This window comes from Argopecten irradians, chromosome 1 (assembly GCF_041381155.1).
Source record: "Argopecten irradians isolate NY chromosome 1, Ai_NY, whole genome shotgun sequence".
In the NCBI taxonomy this organism is placed as follows: Eukaryota; Metazoa; Mollusca; class Bivalvia; order Pectinida; family Pectinidae; genus Argopecten; species Argopecten irradians.
This window is the reverse complement of record NC_091134.1, coordinates 60,474,822-60,490,855: the sequence shown is the minus strand read 5'-3', so window position 1 is coordinate 60,490,855 and position 16,034 is coordinate 60,474,822. Positions and strand designations below refer to the sequence as shown.

Here is a 16,034-nt window from a genome sequence, read left to right as displayed (position 1 = left end):
TTCAAACTAACGCAGACACATTCGTTTTCGGAGATGTTCATCATTCAATCTTGTTTTATATCAAAAAGAAAGGAGGACCAAAAACGGCAATACAACTGCTGAACCAGGTTGTTAATTCAGATAATTAAAATAAGTTATTAAATAAGAAGAAAGTCAATGCATGAACAATTTGATGTTCATCATTGAATCTTGTTTTATATTAAAAACAAAGGAGGACCAAAAACGGCAATACAACTGATGAACTAGGTTGTTAATTTAGATGATTATAATAAGTTATTAAAAAAGAAGAAAGTCAATGCATGAACAATTTGCATGGCAAAATTTTGCATCGGCCGGGAATCGAACCCGGGCCTCCCGCGTGGCAGGCGAGAATTCTACCACTGAACCACCGATGCTTCGTATTGGACAAGTTCAATTTCAGAAAATGGCTAATTATGTATGCTCCATGATAAAGGATATGGTTAGTGATGTTGCTAATATTTAATGATACCCGAGGGGAAAATGATGTATTTTCAAGTGATGAGGTATAAAGTGAAAATTAATGTAATCATTGACAGGAGGCGATTTTATCAATATCAAAAATAAAATCAGTATATCAATTAATAAAATAAAATGTGCATCGGCCGGGAATCGAACCCGGGCCTCCCGCGTGGCAGGCGAGAATTCTACCACTGAACCACCGATGCTTCTTATACACTCATGTTATTCAACTCACTGATTAAACATTTTTCTGTTTTTGATTTTAATGTTTGCGAGCATATGGTAAACAGATGCTTATGTATAAGTTAGATAAATGTATTGAATAACTACGCAGTGTAGCTTTTTTCTTTTCCATTTACCTATGATAAACACATTTCAACGTGATTTACAGTTTTGTTCTGACAACATATTTTGTTAACGTTTTTTCAGAAGATACCAGTTTCAACCACTATAAAAGCAAACAAAGCTAGGATCCATACGAAGTTCTGAGATAGGCCTCGGAACCATATATGCGGTGCAAGAAGTATTCTACTGAACCATTCCTTTTCTAGGAAGTTTTCTCGGCTCACTCTGCTTTAGGTAAATGTTTGTAAAACACATTGATCAATTCCTATTTCCCGTTGATTTTTTCGGGCTTGTGTATCTTTGACATTGCAATTATTTCGCGAAGGCTACCTTTCAAACTAACGCAGACACATTCGTTTTCGGAGATGTTCATCATTGAATCTTGTTTTATATTAAAAAGAAAGGAGGACCAAAAACGGCAATACAACTGCTGAACCAGGTTGTTAATTCAGATAATTAAAATAAGTTATTAAATAAGAAGAAAGTCAATGCATGAACAATTTGATGTTCATCATTGAATCTTGTTTTATATTAAAAACAAAGGAGTACCAAAAACGGCAATACAACTGATGAACTAGGTTGTTAATTTAGATGATTATAATAAGATATTAAAAAAGAAGAAAGTCAATGCATGAACAATTTGCATGGCAAAATTTTGCATCGGCCGGGAATCGAACCCGGGCCTCCCGCGTGGCAGGCGAGAATTCTACCACTGAACCACCGATGCTTCGTATTGGACAAGTTCAATTTCAGAAAATGGCTAATTATGTATGCTCCATGATAAAGGATATGGTTAGTGATGTTGCTAATATTTAATGATACCCGAGGGGAAAATGATGTATTTTCAAGTGATGAGGTATAAAGTGAAAATTAATGTAATCATTGACAGGAGGCGATTTTATCAATATCAAAAATAAAATCAGTATATCAATTAATAAAATAAAATGTGCATCGGCCGGGAATCGAACCCGGGCCTCCCGCGTGGCAGGCGAGAATTCTACCACTGAACCACCGATGCTTCTTATACACTCATGTTATTCAACTCACTGATTAAACATTTTTCTGTTTTTGATTTTAATGTTTGCGAGCATATGGTAAACATATACTTATGTATAAGTTAGATAAATGTATTGAATAACTACGCAGTGTAGCTTTTTTCTTTTCCATTTACCTATGATAAACACATTTCAACGTGATTTACAGTTTTGTTCTGACAACATATTTTGTTAACGTTATTTAGAAGATACCAGTTTCAACCACTATAAAGCAAACAAAGCTAGGATCCATACGAAGTTCTGGGATAGGCCTCGGAACCATATATGCGGTGCAAGAAGTATTCTACTGAACCACTCCTTTTCTAGGAAGTTTTCTCGGCTCACTTTGCTTTAGGTAAATGTTTGTAAAACACATTGATCAATTCCTATTTCCCGTTGATTTTTTCGGGCTTGTGTATCATTGACATTGCAATTATTTCGCGAAGGCTACCTTTCGAACTAACGCAGACACATTCGTTTTCGGAGATGTTCATCATTGAATCTTGTTTTATATTAAAAAGAAAGGAGGACCAAAAACGGCAATACAACTGCTGAACCAGGTTGTTAATTCAGATAATTAAAATAAGTTATTAAATAAGAAGAAAGTCAATGCATGAACAATTTGATGTTCATCATTGAATCTTGTTTTATATTAAAAACAAAGGAGGACCAAAAACGGCAATACAACTGATGAACTAGGTTGTTAATTTAGATGATTATAATAAGTTATTAAAAAAGAAGAAAGTCAATGCATGAACAATTTGCATGGCAAAATTTTGCATCGGCCGGGAATCGAACCCGGGCCTCCCGCGTGGCAGGCGAGAATTCTACCACTGAACCACCGATGCTTCGTATTGGACAAGTTCAATTTCAGAAAATGGCTAATTATGTATGCTCCATGATAAAGGATATGGTTAGTGATGTTGCTAATATTTAATGATACCCGAGGGGAAAATGATGTATTTTCAAGTGATGAGGTATAAAGTGAAAATTAATGTAATCATTGACAGGAGGCGATTTTATCAATATCAAAAATAAAATCAGTATATCAATTAATAAAATAAAATGTGCATCGGCCGGGAATCGAACCCGGGCCTCCCGCGTGGCAGGCGAGAATTCTACCACTGAACCACCGATGCTTCTTATACACTCATGTTATTCAACTCACTGATTAAACATTTTTCTGTTTTTGATTTTAATGTTTGCGAGCATATGGTAAACAGATACTTATGTATAAGTTAGATAAATGTATTGAATAACTACGCAGTGTAGCTTTTTTCTTTTCCATTTACCTATGATAAACACATTTCAACGTGATTTACAGTTTTGTTCTGACAACATATTTTGTTAACGTTTTTTAGAAGATACCAGTTTCAACCACTATAAAGCAAACAAAGCTAGGATCCATACGAAGTTCTGGAATAGGCCTCGGAACCATATATGCGGTGCAAGAAGTATTCTACTGAACCACTCCTTTTCTAGGAAGTTTTCTCGGCTCACTTTGCTTTAGGTAAATGTTTTGTAAAAACACATTGATCAATTCCTATTTCCCGTTGATTTTTTCGGGCTTGTGTATCATTGACATTGCAATTATTTCGCGAAGGCTACCTTTCGAACTAACGCAGACACATTCGTTTTCGGAGATGTTCATCATTGAATCTTGTTTTATATTAAAAAGAAAGGAGGACCAAAAACGGCAATACAACTGCTGAACTAGGTTGTTAATTCAGATAATTAAAATAAGTTATTAAATAAGAAGAAAGTCAATGCATGAACAATTTGATGTTCATCATTGAATCTTGTTTTATATTAAAAAACAAAGGAGGACCAAAAACGGCAATACAACTGATGAACTAGGTTGTTAATTTAGATGATTATAATAAGTTATTAAAAAAGAAGAAAGTCAATGCATGAACAATTTGCATGGCAAAATTTTGCATCGGCCGGGAATCGAACCCGGGCCTCCCGCGTGGCAGGCGAGAATTCTACCACTGAACCACCGATGCTTCGTATTGGACAAGTTCAATTTCAGAAAATGGCTAATTATGTATGCTCCATGATAAAGGATATGGTTAGTGATGTTGCTAATATTTAATGATACCCGAGGGGAAAATGATGTATTTTCAAGTGATGAGGTATAAAGTGAAAATTAATGTAATCATTGACAGGAGGCGATTTTATCAATATCAAAAATAAAATCAGTATATCAATTAATAAAATAAAATGTGCATCGGCCGGGAATCGAACCCGGGCCTCCCGCGTGGCAGGCGAGAATTCTACCACTGAACCACCGATGCTTCTTATACACTCATGTTATTCAACTCACTGATAAACATTTTTTCTGTTTTTGATTTTAATGTTTGCGAGCATATGGTAAACAGATACTTATGTATAAGTTAGATAAATGTATTGAATAACTACGCAGTGTAGCTTTTTTCTTTTCCATTTACCTATGATAAACACATTTCAACGTGATTTACAGTTTTGTTCTGACAACATATTTTGTTAACGTTTTTAGAAGATACCAGTTTCAACCACTATAAAGCAAACAAAGCTAGGATCCATACGAAGTTCTGGGATAGGCCTCGGAACCATATATGCGGTGCAAGAAGTATTCTACTGAACCATTCCTTTTTCTAGGAAGTTTTCTCGGCTCACTCTGCTTTAGGTAAATGTTTGTAAAAACATTGATCAATTCCTATTTCCCGTTGATTTTTTCGGGCTTGTGTATCTTTGACATTGCAATTATTTCGCGAAGGCTACCTTTCAAACTAACGCAGACACATTCGTTTTCGGAGATGTTCATCATTGAATCTTGTTTTATATTAAAAAGAAAGGAGGACCAAAAACGGCAATACAACTGCTGAACTAGGTTGTTAATTCAGATAATTAAAATAAGTTATTAAATAAGAAGAAAGTCAATGCATGAACAATTTGATGTTCATCATTGAATCTTGTTTTATATTAAAAACAAAGGAGGACCAAAAACGGCAATACAACTGATGAACTAGGTTGTTAATTTAGATGATTATAATAAGTTATTAAAAAAGAAGAAAGTCAATGCATGAACAATTTGCATGGCAAAATTTTGCATCGGCCGGGAATCGAACCCGGGCCTCCCGCGTGGCAGGCGAGAATTCTACCACTGAACCACCGATGCTTCGTATTGGACAAGTTCAATTTCAGAAAATGGCTAATTATGTATGCTCCATGATAAAGGATATGGTTAGTGATGTTGCTAATATTTAATGATACCCGAGGGGAAAATGATGTATTTTCAAGTGATGAGGTATAAAGTGAAAATTAATGTAATCATTGACAGGAGGCGATTTTATCAATATCAAAAATAAAATCAGTATATCAATTAATAAAATAAAATGTGCATCGGCCGGGAATCGAACCCGGGCCTCCCGCGTGGCAGGCGAGAATTCTACCACTGAACCACCGATGCTTCTTATACACTCATGTTATTCAACTCACTGATTAAACATTTTTTCTGTTTTTGATTTTAATGTTTGCGAGCATATGGTAAACAGATACTTATGTATAAGTTAGATAAATGTATTGAATAACTACGCAGTGTAGCTTTTTTCTTTTCCATTTACCTATGATAAACACATTTCAACGTGATTTACAGTTTTGTTCTGACAACATATTTTGTTAACGTTTTTTAGAAGATACCAGTTTCAACCACTATAAAGCAAACAAAGCTAGGATCCATACGAAGTTCTGAGATAGGCCTCGGAACCATATATGCGGTGCAAGAAGTATTCTACTGAACCACTCCTTTTCTAGGAAGTTTTTCTCGGCTCACTCTGCTTTAGGTAAATGTTTGTAAAACACATTGATCAATTCCTATTTCCCGTTGATTTTTTCGGGCTTGTGTATCTTTGACATTGCAATTATTTCGCGAAGGCTACCTTTCAAACTAACGCAGACACATTCGTTTTCGGAGATGTTCATCATTGAATCTTGTTTTATATTAAAAAGAAAGGAGGACCAAAAACGGCAATACAACTGCTGAACTAGGTTGTTAATTCAGATAATTAAAATAAGTTATTAAATAAGAAGAAAGTCAATGCATGAACAATTTGATGTTCATCATTGAATCTTGTTTTATATTAAAAACAAAGGAGTACCAAAAACGGCAATACAACTGATGAACTAGGTTGTTAATTTAGATGATTATAATAAGATATTAAAAAAGAAGAAAGTCAATGCATGAACAATTTGCATGGCAAAATTTTGCATCGGCCGGGAATCGAACCCGGGCCTCCCGCGTGGCAGGCGAGAATTCTACCACTGAACCACCGATGCTTCGTATTGGACAAGTTCAATTTCAGAAAATGGCTAATTATGTATGCTCCATGATAAAGGATATGGTTAGTGATGTTGCTAATATTTAATGATACCCGAGGGGAAAATGATGTATTTTCAAGTGATGAGGTATAAAGTGAAAATTAATGTAATCATTGACAGGAGGCGATTTTATCGATATCAAAAATAAAATCAGTGTATCAATCAATAAAAGCTACAATGTGCATCGGCCGGGAATCGAACCCGGGCCTCCCGCGTGGCAGGCGAGAATTCTACCACTGAACCACCGATGCTTCTTATACACTCATGTTATTCAACTCACTGATTAAACATTTTTCTGTTTTTGATTTTAATGTTTGCGAGCATATGGTAAACATATACTTATGTATAAGTTAGATAAATGTATTGAATAACTACGCAGTGTAGCTTTTTTCTTTTCCATTTACCTATGATAAACACATTTCAACGTGATTTACAGTTTTGTTCTGACAACATATTTTGTTAACGTTATTTAGAAGATACCAGTTTCAACCACTATAAAGCAAACAAAGCTAGGATCCATACGAAGTTCTGGGATAGGCCTCGGAACCATATATGCGGTGCAAGAAGTATTCTACTGAACCACTCCTTTTCTAGGAAGTTTTCTCGGCTCACTTTGCTTTAGGTAAATGTTTGTAAAACACATTGATCAATTCCTATTTCCCGTTGATTTTTTTCGGGCTTGTGTATCTTTGACATTGCAATTATTTCGCGAAGGCTACCTTTCAAACTAACGCAGACACATTCGTTTTCGGAGATGTTCATCATTGAATCTTGTTTTATATTAAAAAGAAAGGAGGACCAAAAACGGCAATACAACTGCTGAACTAGGTTGTTAATTCAGATAATTAAAATAAGTTATTAAATAAGAAGAAAGTCAATGCATGAACAATTTGATGTTCATCATTGAATCTTGTTTTATATTAAAAACAAAGGAGGACCAAAAACGGCAATACAACTGATGAACTAGGTTGTTAATTTAGATGATTATAATAAGTTATTAAAAAGAAGAAAGTCAATGCATTGAACAATTTGCATGGCAAAATTTTGCATCGGCCGGGAATCGAACCCGGGCCTCCCGCGTGGCAGGCGAGAATTCTACCACTGAACCACCGATGCTTCGTATTGGACAAGTTCAATTTCAGAAAATGGCTAATTATGTATGCTCCATGATAAAGGATATGGTTAGTGATGTTGCTAATATTTAATGATACCCGAGGGGAAAATGATGTATTTTCAAGTGATGAGGTATAAAGTGAAAATTAATGTAATCATTGACAGGAGGCGATTTTATCGATATCAAAAATAAAATCAGTGTATCAATGGCAAAAATGTGCATCGGCCGGGAATCGAACCCGGGCCTCCCGCGTGGCAGGCGAGAATTCTACCACTGAACCACCGATGCTTCTTATACACTCATGTTATTCAACTCACTCATAAAACATTTTTCTGTTTTTGATTTTAATGTTTGCGAGCATATGGTAAACATATACTTATGTATAAGTTAGATAAATGTATTGAATAACTACGCAGTGTAGCTTTTTTCTTTTCCATTTACCTATGATAAACACATTTCAACGTGATTTACAGTTTTGTTCTGACAACATATTTTGTTAACGTTATTTAGAAGATACCAGTTTCAACCACTATAGAGCAAACAAAGCTAGGATCCATACGAAGTTCTGGGATAGGCCTCGGAACCATATATGCGGTGCAAGAAGTATTCTACTGAACCACTCCTTTTCTAGGAAGTTTTCTCGGCTCACTTTGCTTTAGGTAAATGTTTGTAAAACACATTGATCAATTCCTATTTCCCGTTGATTTTTTCGGGCTTGTGTATCTTTGACATTGCAATTATTTCGCGAAGGCTACCTTTCAAACTAACGCAGACACATTCGTTTTCGGAGATGTTCATCATTGAATCTTGTTTTATATTAAAAAGAAAGGAGGACCAAAAACGGCAATACAACTGCTGAACTAGGTTGTTAATTCAGATAATTAAAATAAGTTATTAAATAAGAAGAAAGTCAATGCATGAACAATTTGATGTTCATCATTGAATCTTGTTTTATATTAAAAACAAAGGAGGACCAAAAACGGCAATACAACTGATGAACTAGGTTGTTAATTTAGATGATTATAATAAGTTATTAAAAAAGAAGAAAGTCAATGCATGAACAATTTGCATGGCAAAATTTTTGCATCGGCCGGGAATCGAACCCGGGCCTCCCGCGTGGCAGGCGAGAATTCTACCACTGAACCACCGATGCTTCGTATTGGACAAGTTCAATTTCAGAAAATGGCTAATTATGTATGCTCCATGATAAAGGATATGGTTAGTGATGTTGCTAATATTTAATGATACCCGAGGGGAAAATGATGTATTTTCAAGTGATGAGGTATAAAGTGAAAATTAATGTAATCATTGACAGGAGGCGATTTTATCAATATCAAAAATAAAATCAGTATATCAATTAATAAAATAAAATGTGCATCGGCCGGGAATCGAACCCGGGCCTCCCGCGTGGCAGGCGAGAATTCTACCACTGAACCACCGATGCTTCTTATACACTCATGTTATTCAACTCACTGATTAAACATTTTTCTGTTTTTGATTTTAATGTTTGCGAGCATATGGTAAACAGATACTTATGTATAAGTTAGATAAATGTATTGAATAACTACGCAGTGTAGCTTTTTTCTTTTCCATTTACCTATGATAAACACATTTCAACGTGATTTACAGTTTTGTTCTGACAACATATTTTGTTAACGTTTTTTCAGAAGATACCAGTTTCAACCACTATAAAGCAAACAAAGCTAGGATCCATACGAAGTTCTGAGATAGGCCTCGGAACCATATATGCGGTGCAAGAAGTATTCTACTGAACCACTCCTTTTCTAGGAAGTTTTCTCGGCTCACTTTGCTTTAGGTAAATGTTTGTAAAACACATTGATCAATTCCTATTTCCCGTTGATTTTTTCGGGCTTGTGTATCATTGACATTGCAATTATTTCGCGAAGGCTACCTTTCGAACTAACGCAGACACATTCGTTTTCGGAGATGTTCATCATTGAATCTTGTTTTATATTAAAAAGAAAGGAGGACCAAAAACGGCAATACAACTGCTGAACTAGGTTGTTAATTCAGATAATTAAAATAAGTTATTAAATAAGAAGAAAGTCAATGCATGAACAATTTGATGTTCATCATTGAATCTTGTTTTATATTAAAAACAAAGGAGGACCAAACACGGCAATACAACTGATGAACTAGGTTGTTAATTTAGATGATTATAATAAGTTATTAAAAAAGAAGAAAGTCAATGCATGAACAATTTGCATGGCAAAATTTTGCATCGGCCGGGAATCGAACCCGGGCCTCCCGCGTGGCAGGCGAGAATTCTACCACTGAACCACCGATGCTTCGTATTGGACAAGTTCAATTTCAGAAAATGGCTAATTATGTATGCTCCATGATAAAGGATATGGTTAGTGATGTTGCTAATATTTAATGATACCCGAGGGGAAAATGATGTATTTTCAAGTGATGAGGTATAAAGTGAAAATTAATGTAATCATTGACAGGAGGCGATTTTATCAATATCAAAAATAAAATCAGTATATCAATCAATAAAAGCTACAATGTGCATCGGCCGGGAATCGAACCCGGGCCTCCCGCGTGGCAGGCGAGAATTCTACCACTGAACCACCGATGCTTCTTATACACTCATGTTATTCAACTCACTCATAAAACATTTTTCTGTTTTTGATTTTAATGTTTGCGAGCATATGGTAAACATATACTTATGTATAAGTTAGATAAATGTATTGAATAACTACGCAGTGTAGCTTTTTTCTTTTCCATTTACCTATGATAAACACATTTCAACGTGATTTACAAGTTTTGTTCTGACAACATATTTTGTTAACGTTATTTAGAAGATACCAGTTTCAACCACTATAAAGCAAACAAAGCTAGGATCCATACGAAGTTCTGGGATAGGCCTCGGAACCATATATGCGGTGCAAGAAGTATTCTACTGAACCACTCCTTTTCTAGGAAGTTTTCTCGGCTCACTTTGCTTTAGGTAAATGTTTGTAAAACACATTGATCAATTCCTATTTCCCGTTGATTTTTTCGGGCTTGTGTATCTTTGACATTGCAATTATTTCGCGAAGGCTACCTTTCAAACTAACGCAGACACATTCGTTTTCGGAGATGTTCATCATTGAATCTTGTTTTATATTAAAAAGAAAGGAGGACCAAAAACGGCAATACAACTGCTGAACTAGGTTGTTAATTTAGATAATTAAAATAAGTTATTAAATAAGAAGAAAGTCAATGCATGAACAATTTGATGTTCATCATTGAATCTTGTTTTATATTAAAAAGAAAGGAGTACCAAAAACGGCAATACAACTGATGAACTAGTTGTTAATTTAGATGATTATAATAAGTTATTAAAAAAGAAGAAAGTCAATGCATGAACAATTTGCATGGCAAAAATTTTGCATCGGCCGGGAATCGAACCCGGCCTCCCCTGCGTGGCAGGCGAGAATTCTACCACTGAACCACCGATGCTTCGTATTGGACAAGTTCAATTCAGAAAATGGCTAATTATGTATATGCTCCATGATAAAGGATATGGTTAGTGATGTTGCTAAAAATATTTAATGATACCCGAGGGGAAAATGAATGTATTTTCAAGTGATGAGGTATAAAGTGAAAATTAATGTAATCATTGACAGGAGGCGATTTTATCAATATCAAAAATAAAAATCAGTATATCAATTAATAAAATAAAATGTGCATCGGCCGGGAATCGAACCCGGGCCTCCCGCGTTTGGCAGGCGAGAATTCTACCACTGAACCACCGATGCTTCTTATACCACTCATGTTATTCAACTCACTGGATTAAAACATTTTTCTGTTTTTGATTTTAATGTTTGCGAGCATATGGTAAAACAGATACTAATATGTATAAGTTAGATAAATGTATTGAATAACTACGCAGTGTAGCTTTTTTTCTTTTCCATTTACCTATGATAAACACATTTCACGTGATTTACAGTTTTGTTCGTATGGATCCTAGCAAATTTGTTAAACGTTTCTTTAGTGGTTGAAACTGGTATCTTCTAAAAAACGTTAACAAAATATGTTGTCAGAACAAAACTGTAAATCACGTTGAAATGTGTTTATCATAGGTAAATGGAAAAGAAAAAAGCTACACTGCGTAGTTATTCAATACATTTATCTAACTTATACATAAGTATCTGTTTACCATATGCACGCAAACATTAAAATCAAAAACAGAAAAAATTTTAATCAGTGAGTTGAATAACATGAGTGTATAAGAAGCATCGGTGGTTCAGTGGTAGAATTCTCGCCTGCCACGCGGGAGGCCCGGGTTCGATTCCCGGCCGATGCACATTTTATTAATTGATATACTGATTTTATTTTTGATATTGATAAAATCGCCTCCTGTCAATGATTACATTAATTTTCACTTTATACCTCATCACTTGAAAATACATCATTTTCCCCTCGGGTATCATTAAATATTAGCAACATCACTAACCATATCCTTTATCATGGAGCATACATAATTAGCCATTTTCTGAAATTGAACTTGTCCAATACGAAGCATCGGTGGTTCAGTGGTAGAATTCTCGCCTGCCACGCGGGAGGCCCGGGTTCGATTCCCGGCCGATGCAAAATTTTGCCATGCAAATTGTTCATGCATTGACTTTTTTCTTTTTAATAACTTATTATAATCATCTAAATTAACAACCTAGTTCATCAGTTGTATTGCCGTTTTTGGTCCTCCTTTGTTTTTAATATAAAACAAGATTCAATGATGAACATCAAATTGTTCATGCATTGACTTTCTTCTTATTTAATAACTTATTTTAATTATCTGAATTAACAACCTGGTTCAGCAGTTGTATTGCCGTTTTTGGTCCTCCTTTCTTTTTAATATAAAACAAGATTCAATGATGAACATCTCCGAAAACGAATGTGTCTGCGTTATTGAAAGTTTCGAAAGGTAGCCTTCGCGAGAAATAATTGCAATGTCAAAGATACACAAAGCCCGAAAAAATCAACGGGAAATAGGAATTGATCAATGTGTAATTTAACAAACATTTAAACCTAAATATTATATATTTCCTGAAAAAACTAACAAAATATGTTGTCAGAACAAAACTGTAAATCACGTTGAAATGTGTTAATATTAACATAGGTAAATGGAAAAGAAAAAAGCTACACTGCGTAGTTATTCAATACATTTATCTAACTTATACATAAGTATCTGTTTACCATATGCTCGCAAACATTATATCAAAAACAGAAAAATTATTAATCAGTGACTTGATATAACATGATTGTATGTAAAGTAAGCAATCGGTGGTTCAGTGTTATAATTCCTCGCCTGCCACGCGGGGAGGCCCGTGGTTCCGATTCCCGGGCCGAGGCAACATTTTATTAATTGATAGTACTGATGTGTAATTTTTGATGAGTGTAAAAATCGCCTCCTGTCAATGAATTACATTAAATTTTTTCAATTAACTACACATCACTTGAAAATTAAATCATTTTTCCCTCCTCGGGTATCATTAAATATTTAGCAACATCCAACTAACCATAGTCTTTTATCATAGGAGCATACATAATTATTACCATTTCTTCTGAAATTTACTTGTCCAAATACGAAGCATCGTGGTTTCAGTGGTAGAATTCTCGCCTGCCACGCGGGAGGCCCTTGTTCGATTCCCGCCGATTTCAAAATTTTGCCATGCCAAAATGTTCATGCATTGACTTTCTTCTTTTTTAATAACTTATAATAATCATTCTAAATTAACAACCTAGTTTCATCAGTTGTATTGCCTTTTGTCCTCCTTATGTTTTTAAATATAAAACCAAATTCAATGATGAACATCCAAATTGTTCAAGGATTGACTTTCTTCTTATTTTAATAACTTTATTTTAATTATCTGAATTAACAACCTAGTTTCAGCAGTGTATTCCCGTTTATGGTCCCTCCTTTCTTTTTACAATATTAAACAAGATTCAAATGATGGAACATCTCCGAAACGAATGTGTCTGCGTTAGTTCGAAAGGTAGCCTTCGCAAATAATTGCACATGTCAAATGATACACAAGCCCGAAAAAATCAACGGAAATCGGAATTGATCAATGTGTTTTTACAAACATTTACCTAAAGCAGAGTGAGCGAGAAACTTCCTAGAAAAGGAATGGTTCAGTAGAATACTTCTTGCACCGCATATATGGTTCCGAGGCCTATCTCAGAACTTCGTATGGATCCTAGCTTTGTTTGCTTTATAGTGGTTGAAACTGGTATCTTCTAAAAAACGTTAACAAAATATGTTGTCAGAACAAAACTGTAAATCACGTTGAAATGTGTTTATCATAGGTAAATGGAAAAGAAAAAAGCTACACTGCGTAGTTATTCAATACATTTATCTAACTTATACATAAGTATCTGTTTACCATATGCACGCAAACATTAAAATCAAAAACAGAAAAAATTTTAATCAGTGAGTTGAATAACATGAGTGTATAAGAAGCATCGGTGGTTCAGTGGTAGAATTCTCGCCTGCCACGCGGGAGGCCCGGGTTCGATTCCCGGCCGATGCACATTTTATGCTTTTATTGAATTGATACACTGATTTTATTTTGATATCGAAAAAATCGCCTCCTGTCAATAGATTACATTAATTTTCACTTATACCTCATCACTTTAAAATACATCATTTTACCCCTCGGGTAATCATTAAATATAGCAACATCACTAACCATATCCTTTAATCATGGAGCATACAAAAATTAGCCATTATTTCTGAAATTGAACTTGTCCAATACGAAGCATCGGTGGTTCAGTGGTAGAATACTCGCCTGCCACGCGGGAGGTGCCCGGTTCGATTCCCGGCCCGATGAACAAAATTTGCCATGCAAAATTGTTCATGCAGTTGACTTGCTTCTATTTTAAATAACTTATTATAATCATCTAAAATTAAACAACCTAGTTCATCATCTTGTATTGCCGTATTTTTGTGTCCTCCTTTGTTTTATAAATATAAAACAAGATTTCAATGATGAACATCAAATTGTTCATGAGCATTGACTTTCTTCTTATTTAATAACTTTATTTTTAATATATCCTGAATTAACAACCTAGTTCAGGCAAGTTGTTATTGCCGTTTATTTTGGTCCTCCTTTCTTTTTAATATGAAAAACAAGATTACAATGAAGGGTGAACATCTACCGAAAACGAATGGTTGTCGTGCGTTAGTTTGAAAGGTATCCCTTCGCGAAATAATTGCAATGTCAAAGAATACACAAGCCCGAAAAAATCAAACGGGAAATAGGAATTAGATTCAATGTGTTTTAACAAACATTTACCTAACGCAAAGTGAGCCGAGAAAACTTCCTAGAAAAGGAGTGGTTCAGAAGAATACTTCTTGCATCCGCATATATGAGTTCCGATGCCCAATCCCAGAACTCGTATGGATCCTAGCTTTGTTTGCTCTATAGTGGTTTGAAACTGGTATCTTCTAATAACGTTTTTACAAAATATTGTTGTCAAACAAACACTGAAAATCACGTTGAAAATGTGTTTATCATAGGTAAATTTGAAAAGAAAAAAAGCTACAACTGCGTAGTTATTCAATACATTTATCTAACTTATACATAAGTATAATGATTTACCATATGCTCGCAAACATTATAAAAAAAAAACAGAAAAAATGTTTAATCCAGTGAGTTTGAATAACATGAGTGTATAAGAAGCAACGGTGGTTCAGGAGGTAGAATTCTCGCGCTGCCACGCGGGAGCCCGGGTTCGATTCCCGGCCGTGAATGCACATTGTAGCCTTTTATTTGAATTGATATACTGATTTTATTTTTGATAATTGAGTAAAATCGCCTCCTAGTCAATGATTAACATTAATTTTCACGCTTTATTACCTTCATGCACTTGAGAAAATACATCATTTTTCCCCTCGGGTATCATTAAATATTAGCAACAATCAACTAACCATATCCCTTTATCATGGAGCAATACATAATTAGCCATTTGCCTGAAATTGAACTTGTCCCAATACGAAGCAACGGTGGTTCAGTGGTAGAAATTACTCGCCTGCCACGCGGGAGGCCCGGGTTCGATTCCCGGACCGATGCAAAATTTTGCCATGCAAATTGTTCATCGCATTGAACTTTCTTCATTTTTAAAGAAACTTATTATAATCATCTAAATTAACAACCTAGTTCATCATATGTATTGCCGGTTTTTGGTCCTCCTTTGTTTTTAAATATAAAAAAAGATTCAATTGATGAACATCAAATGTGTTCATGCATTGACTTTCTTCTTATTAATAACTTATTTTTAATTATTCTGAATTAACAACCTGGTTCAGGGCATTTGGTATTGCCGTTTTTGGTCCCTCCTTTCTTTTTAATATAAAAACAAGATTCAATGATGTAACATTCACCAAACACGAAATGTGTCCTGCGTTAGTTAGAAAGGTATCCTTCGCGAAATAATTGCAATGTCACAGATTCCACAAGCCCGAAAAAATCTCAACGGGAAATAGGAATTGATCAATGTATTTTACAAACAGTTACCTAAAGCAGAGTGAGTCCGAGAAAACCTTCCTAGAAAAGAATGGTTCAGTAGAATACTTTCTTGCACCGCATATTTGGGTTCCACGAGGCCTATCTCCCTGAACTTCGGTATGGATTCCTATCTTTGTTTGCTTTATAGTGGTTTGAAACTGGGATCATCTGACAAAACGTTAA

At 35.0% G+C, this 16,034-nt stretch overlaps 18 non-coding genes across 18 annotated transcripts; 3 read left to right on the top strand and 15 right to left on the bottom strand.

Annotated features, from left to right (window-relative positions):
• Window positions 1-324: 324 nt before the first annotated feature.
• On the bottom strand, window positions 325-395 carry Trnag-gcc (transfer RNA glycine (anticodon GCC)). Its single transcript has one exon. It is a non-coding gene; the product is annotated as a tRNA-Gly (tRNA).
• Window positions 396-615: 220 nt separating this feature from the next.
• On the bottom strand, window positions 616-686 carry Trnag-gcc (transfer RNA glycine (anticodon GCC)). Its single transcript has one exon. It is a non-coding gene; the product is annotated as a tRNA-Gly (tRNA).
• Window positions 687-1,481: 795 nt separating this feature from the next.
• On the bottom strand, window positions 1,482-1,552 carry Trnag-gcc (transfer RNA glycine (anticodon GCC)). The gene has a single exon. It is a non-coding gene; the product is annotated as a tRNA-Gly (tRNA).
• Window positions 1,553-1,772: 220 nt separating this feature from the next.
• Trnag-gcc (transfer RNA glycine (anticodon GCC)) lies at window positions 1,773-1,843 on the bottom strand. Its single transcript has one exon. It is a non-coding gene; the product is annotated as a tRNA-Gly (tRNA).
• A 793-nt stretch (window positions 1,844-2,636) lies between these two features.
• On the bottom strand, window positions 2,637-2,707 carry Trnag-gcc (transfer RNA glycine (anticodon GCC)). The gene has a single exon. It is a non-coding gene; the product is annotated as a tRNA-Gly (tRNA).
• Window positions 2,708-2,927: 220 nt separating this feature from the next.
• On the bottom strand, window positions 2,928-2,998 carry Trnag-gcc (transfer RNA glycine (anticodon GCC)). The gene has a single exon. It is a non-coding gene; the product is annotated as a tRNA-Gly (tRNA).
• Window positions 2,999-3,794: 796 nt separating this feature from the next.
• Window positions 3,795-3,865, bottom strand: Trnag-gcc (transfer RNA glycine (anticodon GCC)). The gene has a single exon. It is a non-coding gene; the product is annotated as a tRNA-Gly (tRNA).
• Window positions 3,866-4,085: 220 nt separating this feature from the next.
• On the bottom strand, window positions 4,086-4,156 carry Trnag-gcc (transfer RNA glycine (anticodon GCC)). Its single transcript has one exon. It is a non-coding gene; the product is annotated as a tRNA-Gly (tRNA).
• A 792-nt stretch (window positions 4,157-4,948) lies between these two features.
• On the bottom strand, window positions 4,949-5,019 carry Trnag-gcc (transfer RNA glycine (anticodon GCC)). Its single transcript has one exon. It is a non-coding gene; the product is annotated as a tRNA-Gly (tRNA).
• Window positions 5,020-5,239: 220 nt separating this feature from the next.
• On the bottom strand, window positions 5,240-5,310 carry Trnag-gcc (transfer RNA glycine (anticodon GCC)). Its single transcript has one exon. It is a non-coding gene; the product is annotated as a tRNA-Gly (tRNA).
• Window positions 5,311-6,105: 795 nt separating this feature from the next.
• On the bottom strand, window positions 6,106-6,176 carry Trnag-gcc (transfer RNA glycine (anticodon GCC)). The gene has a single exon. It is a non-coding gene; the product is annotated as a tRNA-Gly (tRNA).
• A 222-nt stretch (window positions 6,177-6,398) lies between these two features.
• Trnag-gcc (transfer RNA glycine (anticodon GCC)) lies at window positions 6,399-6,469 on the bottom strand. Its single transcript has one exon. It is a non-coding gene; the product is annotated as a tRNA-Gly (tRNA).
• Window positions 6,470-7,263: 794 nt separating this feature from the next.
• On the bottom strand, window positions 7,264-7,334 carry Trnag-gcc (transfer RNA glycine (anticodon GCC)). The gene has a single exon. It is a non-coding gene; the product is annotated as a tRNA-Gly (tRNA).
• Window positions 7,335-7,549: 215 nt separating this feature from the next.
• On the bottom strand, window positions 7,550-7,620 carry Trnag-gcc (transfer RNA glycine (anticodon GCC)). Its single transcript has one exon. It is a non-coding gene; the product is annotated as a tRNA-Gly (tRNA).
• Window positions 7,621-8,414: 794 nt separating this feature from the next.
• Window positions 8,415-8,485, bottom strand: Trnag-gcc (transfer RNA glycine (anticodon GCC)). The gene has a single exon. It is a non-coding gene; the product is annotated as a tRNA-Gly (tRNA).
• A 3,091-nt stretch (window positions 8,486-11,576) lies between these two features.
• Window positions 11,577-11,647, top strand: Trnag-gcc (transfer RNA glycine (anticodon GCC)). Its single transcript has one exon. It is a non-coding gene; the product is annotated as a tRNA-Gly (tRNA).
• A 215-nt stretch (window positions 11,648-11,862) lies between these two features.
• Trnag-gcc (transfer RNA glycine (anticodon GCC)) lies at window positions 11,863-11,933 on the top strand. Its single transcript has one exon. It is a non-coding gene; the product is annotated as a tRNA-Gly (tRNA).
• Window positions 11,934-13,803: 1,870 nt separating this feature from the next.
• Window positions 13,804-13,874, top strand: Trnag-gcc (transfer RNA glycine (anticodon GCC)). The gene has a single exon. It is a non-coding gene; the product is annotated as a tRNA-Gly (tRNA).
• The last annotated feature ends 2,160 nt before the right edge of the window (window positions 13,875-16,034 follow it).